Below are 10,138 nucleotides of genomic sequence, written 5' to 3'. Positions count from 1 at the left end.
ACTTTAAGGCAATTATTCCTCTCAAGCACGTTTCCAAATGTTGAAGCATGTTCATTCACTTCGATCATTAAAATCCCCAAGAACATTCATTGTGTAGCACACAGTTCGGGTAATTATAAGCTTGTCAACAGGTTGCTTAGTGAGCTGAGAGCAAGGACAAGACCACATTCCCCCCCAGGAGCTGAGCACTTTGTTTCCAGCCTCGCAGGCAGGGCAGAGCCACTCTTCGGGAAAGGAGGCTTAATTGACTTGTGGGGTGGGGGTAGAAGAGAGAATATTTAAACCCAAAATAGCCCTCTGTAAAATATCAAGCCCATGGCAACAGACAGGTCTAAGGAGGGTTTGAATACCTAAGGCCCAAGTCCACTAAGTGGGCAGTTTACTGCTCCTGCTCCAGAGCTTCCCTTTGTTCAGCCTAGATCTGAACAAAGTCAGGTGTAAGACCCAGCACCTCCTCTGATTTCTTAAAAATGCAGTTATGCCCTAAATTAGCTGCTAGCCCTTCAATCTTTGTTCTTCTGGTTGTTGTTGTTTTAAAAGATTTTATTTACTTATTTGAGAGAGAAAGAGAGCATGAGCAGAGGGAGAGGGTGAAAGAGAAGGAGACTCCCTGCTGAGTGCAGAAGGCCAACTCAAGGTTGGATCCCAGGACCCCGAGATCATGACCTGAGCCAAAGTCATATGCTTAACTGACTGAGCCACCCAGGTATCCCTATTTTTTTTTTAATAAAATTTTTTTTTTTTTTTTTTAAGGGGCACTTGGGTAGCTGAGTTGGTTGGGTGATTGCCTTCGGCTCAGGTCATGATCCTAGAGTCCCTCTATCGAGTCCCGCATCAGGGTCCCTGCTCAGTGGGGAGTCTGCTTCTCTCTCTAACCCTCCTCTCTCTAGTGCTCTCTCTCTCTCTCTTTCAAATAAATAAATAAAATCTTTTTTTTTTTCAAGATTGGTGGATTTAAAAAAAGATTTCTTTTTAAAGATTTTAAGTGATCTCTACACCTAATGTGGGTCTTGAACTCATAACCCCAAGATCAAGAGTCTCATGCTCCACCGACTGAGCCAACCAGGTGTCCCATTCTTCTGTTTTTTCTTTCTTTTTTTTCCCCCCTAAGAATCCTCTTTTATTTTTATCTTTTAAAAACTGTTCTAATATACTAAGCATGGAAGGGGATCTGGATCATTGGCAATCAACTACAGGTTTAGCAAATTGGAAAGCCAATTTGGCAAGTTACAGAATATCCTGTCTGGACTGTACTTACGGGCATCAAGCCTGACTTCAGCTCTATGGGTGCCTTTGAACAGAAGTTAGGTAACTCTAGGAAGTTTACCGAGGAAGGTAATCTAGGAAGATTGAATTTCTTACTGATCTGGATAATAGTTTTGTTTTTTTTTTAGAAAACCTGTTTTGGATTGCTTTTAGATTTACAGAAGAGTGCCTGTACACCGCTTATGCAGCTTCACTTAATGCCAACATCTTATGTAACTATGTCCACTTACAAATGAGGAATCTGTTTTATTTTGGGTGTCCTTGTGGAGAGAGATTGTATGAATCCCAGGCTGGCGAAGCTGGATACATGCGTTAGCACACACACGTGTGTGCACATATCATGCATCCTGACACACACACACACACACACACCACAGATATACATACACTATAATACGATATAGTCGATACACATGCACACAGGACACACATACAAACACACAATATACATAGAGACACAAAGCATACATACAACAAGAGAGACATGCACACACACAAATATACATTCAGACACATACATATACACAAATGTGCATATGCACACGTACACATACACACATACTGTCTCTTAGAATTAGGGGTTCATCCTCCACATATGGAGAATGTTTCCTTTCTCGTCTTTTTTTTTAAAGATTTTTTAAAAAATTATTTTATTATTTATTTCTTTGACAGAGAGAGATCACAAGTTGGCAGAGAGGCAGGCAGGGAAAGAGGGGGAAGCAGGCTCCCCGCTGAGCAGAGAGCCCAATGCAGGGCTCGATCCCAGGATCCCAGGACCATGACCTGAGCCGAAAGCAGAGGCTCCAACCCATTGAGTCACCCAGGCGCCCTAAAAGATTTTATTTTTAAGTAATCTCTATAGCTAAGGTTGGGCTCCAGTTGACAACCCTGAGGTCCAGAGTTGCAAGCCCCACAGAGAATGTTTCTTGATGTGACTCAAGCCAGTTGATGGGGCTCGAAATGTGCTGAGAGACGATAGAACACTGGTGATGAAAGTCAGGGCAGGGGTGCCTGGCTGGCTCAGTCAAAAGAATATGAAACTCTTGATCTCAGGGTTGTAAGTTCGAGCCCCACACTGGGTGTAGAGATTACAAAACAAATAAATAAATAAATAAATAAATAAATAAATAAATAAAACCTAAAGGGGGGAAAGAGAGCAAATGAGCAAGATTGACGCTATGTGAGATTGTTAATTGCAGAGGGGGGGTTGCGGTCTATCACAGCAATGGTCTAAGTTGCAAAGTCTGGCCCAACGAGCAGGTTGAGATGGGCTCATTCAGATAAGCTTCTGCTGTATACTGTTCAGTCTCCTCCCTAGGCAGTGCTGGATCCTGAGGCGAGGGTCGGAGAAGTAGGAGTGGAAGCAAGAATGAGAAATGTTTCCCGCCTGAGACTTTCAGGCGAGGCTCTGCACGGGGACTAACAGAAACGTGGGAGAATGTACAGGCTGGAATCTGTCTCAACCCCGTTGTGAGAGAAGTGAGTATCAATCACTGAGATGTAGAGACAGACGTGCCTTCAAGACCTAGGGAAGTAGGAAAAGCAAGGAAGAATGGAACAGCCTGGAGAATGGTACTTTGAACAGACTTTGTTAGTCCCACTGACAGGGTTAGTGGTCTACTTCTTCGCCTGAGTTTGTGTAGATTTGTGTTGATGGGTAGGTCACTTAAAGGAATTAGAGATGTATTGATTAAAAGGCTTTAAGAGTTAGGTAGTGAGTGTATTAATTACCTATTGCTGTGCAGAAAATTACCAGTGGAGGAGACAACAGTAGAGGGTTTTTTTGGTTGTTGTTAATACCTCATTTTATCTGTGGGTCAGGAATTTGGGAGTGCTTTAGCTGAGTTGTTCAAGCTCAAAGTCACTCAGGATATTACAACCAAAATGTTGGCCAGAAATGTAGTCATGTGAAGTTTTGACTAGGACTGGACAATTTGCTTCCCTGGTGCCTTACGCATGTTAATGGCAAGTTGATGCTTTGATGCTGGCTGTTGGCAGAAGGCTTCAGTTCATTACTCCATGGGTTTCCCTGTAGGACCCCCAAGTATCCTCATGTCATGGGGACTGGCTTCTCCCAGAGTGAGCAATCTAAGAGAGCATGGTCGAAGTCTCAATATCTCTTATGGCCTGGCCTTGGAAGCTCTACTGTCATGTCTGCTGTATCCTACTGGTTACCTAGGTCAGCCCTATTCACTATCAGAGAAGACTATCCAATTATCAGGACGCCCTCTTGGGAGCTGACTGTTGAGTGACTTTTCACTTTTACGATGGTTTCATTCAGATTTAATAAAGCATATTTTGCTTATACCTTGAAACCAAGTTGGTGGAATTGGTGAAAGCCCAAGTTAGGTGTCCCCTCATACAATGAAATTTGCATGGAGCCCTAAAGGAAATGTAAGAATGATGGAGAGAGTGGTAAGGTAAGATCAGAGTAGCGTGTGTGCCAGGGTAGGAGCGCCTGGGCAGGGTACAGACCAAGTATGCCTTGTTGGCCATTTGTAAGGACATGGGTATTTTATCCCTTCCAAAATATCAGGAGACTTGCAGAAAATATATGCCTCAATGCTGTCATTTTCTTCCTTTCTCCCTCACTATAGAGTTCAAATGGCATACAGGATTTTAGGAACTTGTGAGAAAAGGAGGCTGGCCAGGAAGCGTGAGGCAGAAGTGGAGGACCTGGTAGAGTTTAATAATAGAAGTCATTATTGTGAGGAATCACCACGTGTGTATGTGTGTGTGAGAGAGACAGAGACAGAGATAAAAAGATCCAAAGTCTAGTACTATGGATTGGCTGTAGCTGCAACAACATTCTTTTCCTTTAAAAAGTTATTTTAGGGTGCCTGGGTGGCTCAGTGGGTTAAGCCTCTGCCTTCGGCTCAGGTCATGATCTCAGGGTCCTGGGATCAAGTCCCACATTGGGCTCTCTGCTTGGCAGGGAGCCTGCTTCCTCCTCTCTCTCTCTGCCTGCCTCTCTGCCTACTTGTGATCTCTGTCTGTCAAATAAATACATAAATAAAATCTTTTTTAAAAAAAAAGTTATTTTAATGAATTCTTACTTAAAAAAATTTTCCTGATTACCCAAGTAATATATGGTCATTGTAGAAAGATCAGAAAGGTAGAGATCAGTGTACAAAGATAAGGAATGATCATCCAACGAGCCATCACTCAGAAGCAACAGCCATGGACACCTGGGAGGCTCAGTCGGTTAAGCATCTGTCTGCCTTTGGGTCTGGTCATGATCCTGGGATTGAGCCCTGCAGGGGGGCGGGGGGGGTGGTGGTGGCAGTGGGAGGCCCCCCCCTGCTCAGCAGGGAGTCTGCTTCTCCTTCTCCTTCTCCCTCTATTCCTCCTCGCTGTTTGTGATTTCTTTCTGTCTCTCAGATAAATAAATAAAATCTTAAAAAAAAAGAAACAACACTTAATATTTTGATATTTTCTTTGTTCTTATTTTCGTATATTTTATTCCTGAACCTGAGATCATATTCTTTATCTAATTTTGTGTTCAGTTTGCATAAACTTTTAACTAGGTTATTTAAATCTTTAAGTATTATTTTTGAAGTTGGATATATAGGAGGACCTGGCTGACTCACTTGGTAAAGCATGTGCTTCTTGATCTTGGAACTGTGAGTTTGAGGCCTGTGCTGGGTATAGAGAGTACTTAAAAATAAAAAATTTTAAAAAAAAAGGTGGATATATATATTTCTTCTTTTGATATATGCTCTTTATCAAATTAAATACTCTAGAATTATATTAAGAAACAAAAAGTCCTTCCAAATATTACCTCCAAAAATATTGTTAGTGGGTACAGTTTAAATTTTCTAGATAGTTTTGTATGTATTCCTAAGGTTATGTAGATGATGCTTTAAAAAAAAAAAAAATTATTTATTTATTTATTTGGCAGAGAGGCAGGCGGGGCGTTGGGGAAGAAGCAGGCTTCCCACCGAGCAGAGATTCCTATGCGGGGCTCCATCCCAGGACCCCGGGATCATGACCCGGGGCAGCTGAAGGCAGAGGCTTTAACCCACTGAACCACCCAGGTGCCCCTCCCTCCTGTATTTCTGATTATGTTCTTTGGTACATGGAAATTAGAATCTCCATGTCAGGCTTTAATAACTCTATAATACATATTTGTATTTGCTTTTCCCCTCACAATTTCAAGCATTGAAAAAATAGTAATTTGGGGCACCTAGGTGGCTCAGTCATTAAGTGTCTGCCTTCGGCCCAGGTCATGATCCCAGGGTCCTGGCATTGAGCCCTGCATCGGGCTCCTTGCTCAACCGGAAGCCTGCTTCTCCTTCTCCTACTCCTCCTGCTTGTGTTGCCTGTCTTACTGTGTCTTTTTCTGTCAAGTAAATAAGTAAAATCTTAAAAAAAAAAGAAAGAAAGAAAAAATAGTAATTTCTTAGTCAATTATTTTTTCCTAAAAAGTATTTATTAAATGTACAAATCGCATTGTAATAACAATACAATTTTTTAAAAATGTATGTAAAAATTACAACATATGCTCACCATAATAAATTAACTTTATTTTGTCCATACTCTCATTTAATCATTTTTCATATACATGGATACTTTTAGACTAGGGCTCTGCAAAGTTTTTTATAAAAGACCAGATAGCGATACCTTGGGCTTTGCATGTCACACGGTCTCTGTTGAAACCGCTCAACTCTTGTAGTGTGAAAACAGCTATAGCCAACACATAAATGAATGAGAATGGCTATGCTCCAAATAAAACTTTATTTACAAATGTAGGTGGCCAGCCTGTGTTTGCTAAACCATATTTTCGGCAGTTATTCTTGTAATTCAGATGAAACTATTTGCCTGGCTATTCCTGAACCAAACTTCTAACTCTCTGAAGCTGTTTTAAATTTTTAATGATTTAATTTCACTTGTTTTCCCTAGATCTTTCTTAACCATGCTACAATTTTGGAGCTGAGGTCCCCATATTGATGTGTTTTTAGTAATGCAATAAATTTAATGTGCTTACTGATTATAAAAATACAGGATGTTGTTTTATAATGGACTTTTTATAATGGAGGATGACTCTTAAAAGAAAAATAGTCATCTGTAACCTCACACTATAGCAAAAGATTATGATCTTTTTCTGCCTTGGTGTTTGTGCATATTTTTGATGATTATATTAATGGAAAAGGTGATATAGCAAGAGTAATTTTGGGGAAAAAAATCACCTCTTTCCACTACCAAACATAGTTTTAGTTCTTGTCCACCAGCAAATATATTTTTATATGGATGTGGTTATGTACATCTATCCTTTTAAAATAAGTTTTTGATTTACTCTAATGAACACATATTCGAAGCTGTCTAAGTTTATCCATATTTGTAATCTTCTAAAGGAATTTAAAAATGCATCTACCCTATTCAGTATAGCCCCCTCTTCATCATTCTGAGGCGGTTTAATCCAGTCATTTTTTTTACTTGTATATTTTCACTTTATACTATGAAGAATCTATTTATTTATTTATTTTACTATGAAGAATTTTAATGCACAGGAAAGTTGAAAGAATAGTGTATCAAACACCTCTATGTTCACCACCTAGATTCAACAATTTACATTTTATACATACACACATAATTTTTTTCTCAGTCATTTTGAAACTGAAGGGCAGACATCATGATACTTTAATCCTAAGTACTTCAGTAGGTATCTCCTAAGAATAAGACTTTCCCTGCATAACCACATGCCATTATCACATTTAAGACAATGAATAATGATCTCTAATATCATCTAATATCTAGTCCATATTCAAATTTCCTCAATTGTTCCCAAAATATTATACCCAATAGTTCCATTTGGAACCAAGATCCAGTTAAGGTTTGTATCTTGCATTTGTTAATTTTTCTTTTCATTCTTATTTATTTATTGAAGATTTTGTTTATTTATTTATTTATTTATTTTTTAATTTATTTTTTTATATGTAACAACATGGATGAATCTTTTTTTTTTAATTTTTTATTTTTTATAAACATATATTTTTATCCCCAGGGGTTATTTATTTATTTATTTGTCAAAGAGAGAGAGAGAGTAAACAGAGGGAACATCGGACAGAGGGAGAAGCAGGCTCCCTGCTGAGCAAGCAGCCCTATGTGGGACTCCATCCCAGGACTCTGGGATCAGGACCTGAGCTGAAGGAAGATGCCTAACCAACTGAGCCACCGAGGCATCCCTCAGTCTCTTTTAAACTAGAAGAGCATCTTGACATTTTTCACCATGACATTGACGGTGACTGGAATAATTGTCTTTATTCCGCAGCCTGGGTCTGTCTGATTGTTTCCTCATGGTGTTATATAGATTGTTTATCCCCTGGACTTCCTGTACACTGTGCACTGAGTCTAAAAGTGAAGTGCATTGAAACGTAAAATGGGGAAAATATTTCACCGTTCACTCCTATCAACTTTGATTGATTAGACATTCTCTTACGTTTAAAAATAAGTTCCATGTGGCAAGGTAGGTGAGATCTGCTTTGTAATCAGAAAGGTTTTACAGCAGGAGACCTTGGGAAAATGACTTAACTTCTTTGAGCCTCAGTCTCCCCATATGTGAAAAGGGAAGTGGTAGACACTCAGTAAATGTTTGCTCCCTTCCCCTAGTTTCTTTGGGATCTCGCAAAACGCCACCAGGATAGATATCTCAAGCACATCTGAAGAGCTCACGTTTCCTAAGTAAGACAGCAGCAGCAAGACGGCAATCATTTCTGCGGAGATAGTATCATCATAATGCAATATTAGCTACTGTGATCTTCTATCATTTCCTTCCTGGAGAGTTATGACTGTGGCATTGAGGATTTAAGACCTACAGCCCGAACACTACTTACTACAAATCGCTCACAAAGCTGCTGCAATAAATCTCGTAGAGGAAAGTCATTGCATAAAAACTCCCCTACTCCAGGGAGCTGGCCATTTATTTTCTTAGGAAAGAAGGGCTGTGATGAGAGACACTCCATGCTCCTTTAACTCTATGGAACTGAACCCAACAAAGCATTCATCACAGTAAATTGAGTGATGGGCCCAATGAGATAAGCTGGGGAAGGAAGTTGGTAGGGAAGTGCCCCCACCCCAGGCCTGCTCAGGGATTTCCCCTCAGCCTGGGGATTAGCTCTGGATGGAACCAACACCACTGAAGGTACAGTTTCTGAAGACAAACTGTCTTTACCGATAGGAAGCCAGAGTCTAAAATTGGACCCAATCGACTCCACAGATTTATCTGGTCTGCATAGTGTCTTAAATGTTTTTTATTTAGATCCCAGCACTTAAAATGTGAAAATGTCACAGAGAAAGATAAAATCCAGATTTCTGGCATCTTTGAACAAATTGGCTGATCCAGCCGCAGTGGCTGAGGTTCCTGCACTGCTGCCCCCTGTGGGTGTAGGTGCGTTATGGAGGCAGCTCCCCCTTCTACCTTATCTGCTTTGCAAGCAATGCGGTTTGCACTCCCCATACTAATCAATTGCCCTGGGGTCCATTTCCTCACCTTCTACTCGCACTGCTGTCCTTGTATCAAAGGGTAGCCCTTAAGTAGAAAATACAGGGAATGCCTGGGTGGCTCAGTCGTTGGGCATCTATCTTGGCTCCCGTCATGATCCTGAGTTCCTGGGATCAAGGCCTTCAGTGGGCTCCCTGCTCTGCTGGGAGCCTGCTTCACCTTCTCCCTGTGCCCCTCCACCCTGCTCATGCTCTCTCTCTCCTCTCTCTTTATCTTTCTCAAATAAATAAATAAAATCTTAAAGAAAAAGGAAAATACTGCTGATTGAGCCTTTTTCAATCATGATCTCCTACACATTCGGGAGGTATTTCTAACATGGTAGGGAGGCAGCCTAGAGTAAAGCAGAGAGCGTAGGCTTTGCTGAAAGGCCGACCGGCTCAGATCCCATCTCTCCCTTAACCTGGGATGTGATGCAACTTGCTAAGTTCCTCCTGAAACTTTGCTCAAGTTTGCTCACAGCTAACGTAGTATACTGGGATCTCCCACTTTGGGAGACACCTTGGATGTGCCATCTTTTCCTATAGTCTGTGACTTCACACTCTCTTGGTTCACTCCCTTTGCTTCATTTTTTCTGTCTTCTTTGAAGACACCCCTTCCTGGAACATTCCATAGATGTCAGAGTTCCTCAGGGTTCTGTCCTTGACATGGCTCTCTGCTGCTCCTACTCTTTACCCTTCCTTCAATCTAATGGTGCTACAGACACATGAATTGATAAGCACATTACAGTACAATATGACTCTGTTTTGCTGCCCCCCCAATGCAGTCTCGAAAGAGACTGTCAAAAATTGTCAGTGCACACTGTAATTTGAGTTGTCATAGTGGGGTATTGGGAAATGATCAATTAGCAATAATTGTGCCTCAGATAAGCCTCACTGGCTACAATACTGCCACTGTGCAAAGCTTGTTTTACTTTTTTTTCCCCCTTCTTTAAAGTTTTATTTACTGAAGTAACCTCTATATCCCACATAGGGCTTGAACTCACGATCCCAGATCAAGAGTCACACTCTCTTTCAGCTGAGCCAGCCAGGTACCCTGTTTTGCTTTTTTTCCCATTTATCGTTACATAAACTTTTGCTCTTTGCTGCAGCACATTCTTCAAAAGGAGCATTTGATGGCTGCACCATATTCCATTGTGTGAATAGATGATAATTCACTTAATCATTCCTCTAACATTGGACGGTTAGGTTGTTTTAATTTTGAAAGGTGAGAATGCCAAGAATGTGTTCTTATACGTGGCCTTTTGTTTTGAGATTATTTCTCAGCCTTATTTTATTTTTTCCCCACCACCTCCCTTTTTGCCTTTTGTTCTTCTTTTCCTCTTTCTCCTCTTCCGGGCCCTCATGTTTCCAGCTGTTTAAAGTGTTCTTTTTG

General features: G+C 40.7%; 1 non-coding gene across 1 annotated transcript; it reads right to left on the bottom strand.

Moving 5' to 3' along the window:
• Nucleotides 1-9,530: 9,530 nt before the first annotated feature.
• Nucleotides 9,531-9,669, bottom strand: LOC123392513. The gene has a single exon (XR_006607234.1). It is a non-coding gene; the product is annotated as a U4 spliceosomal RNA (small nuclear RNA).
• Between the last annotated feature and the right edge of the window lie 469 nt (nt 9,670-10,138).

Source organism: Mustela putorius, unplaced genomic scaffold (genome assembly GCF_011764305.1).
Source record: "Mustela putorius furo isolate JIRA1106 unplaced genomic scaffold, ASM1176430v1.1 tig00000580_pilon_pilon_pilon, whole genome shotgun sequence".
In the NCBI taxonomy this organism is placed as follows: domain Eukaryota; kingdom Metazoa; phylum Chordata; class Mammalia; order Carnivora; family Mustelidae; genus Mustela; species Mustela putorius.
Note: the sequence above shows the minus strand (reverse complement) of the source record. Positions and strands in the feature narration are given on the sequence as shown.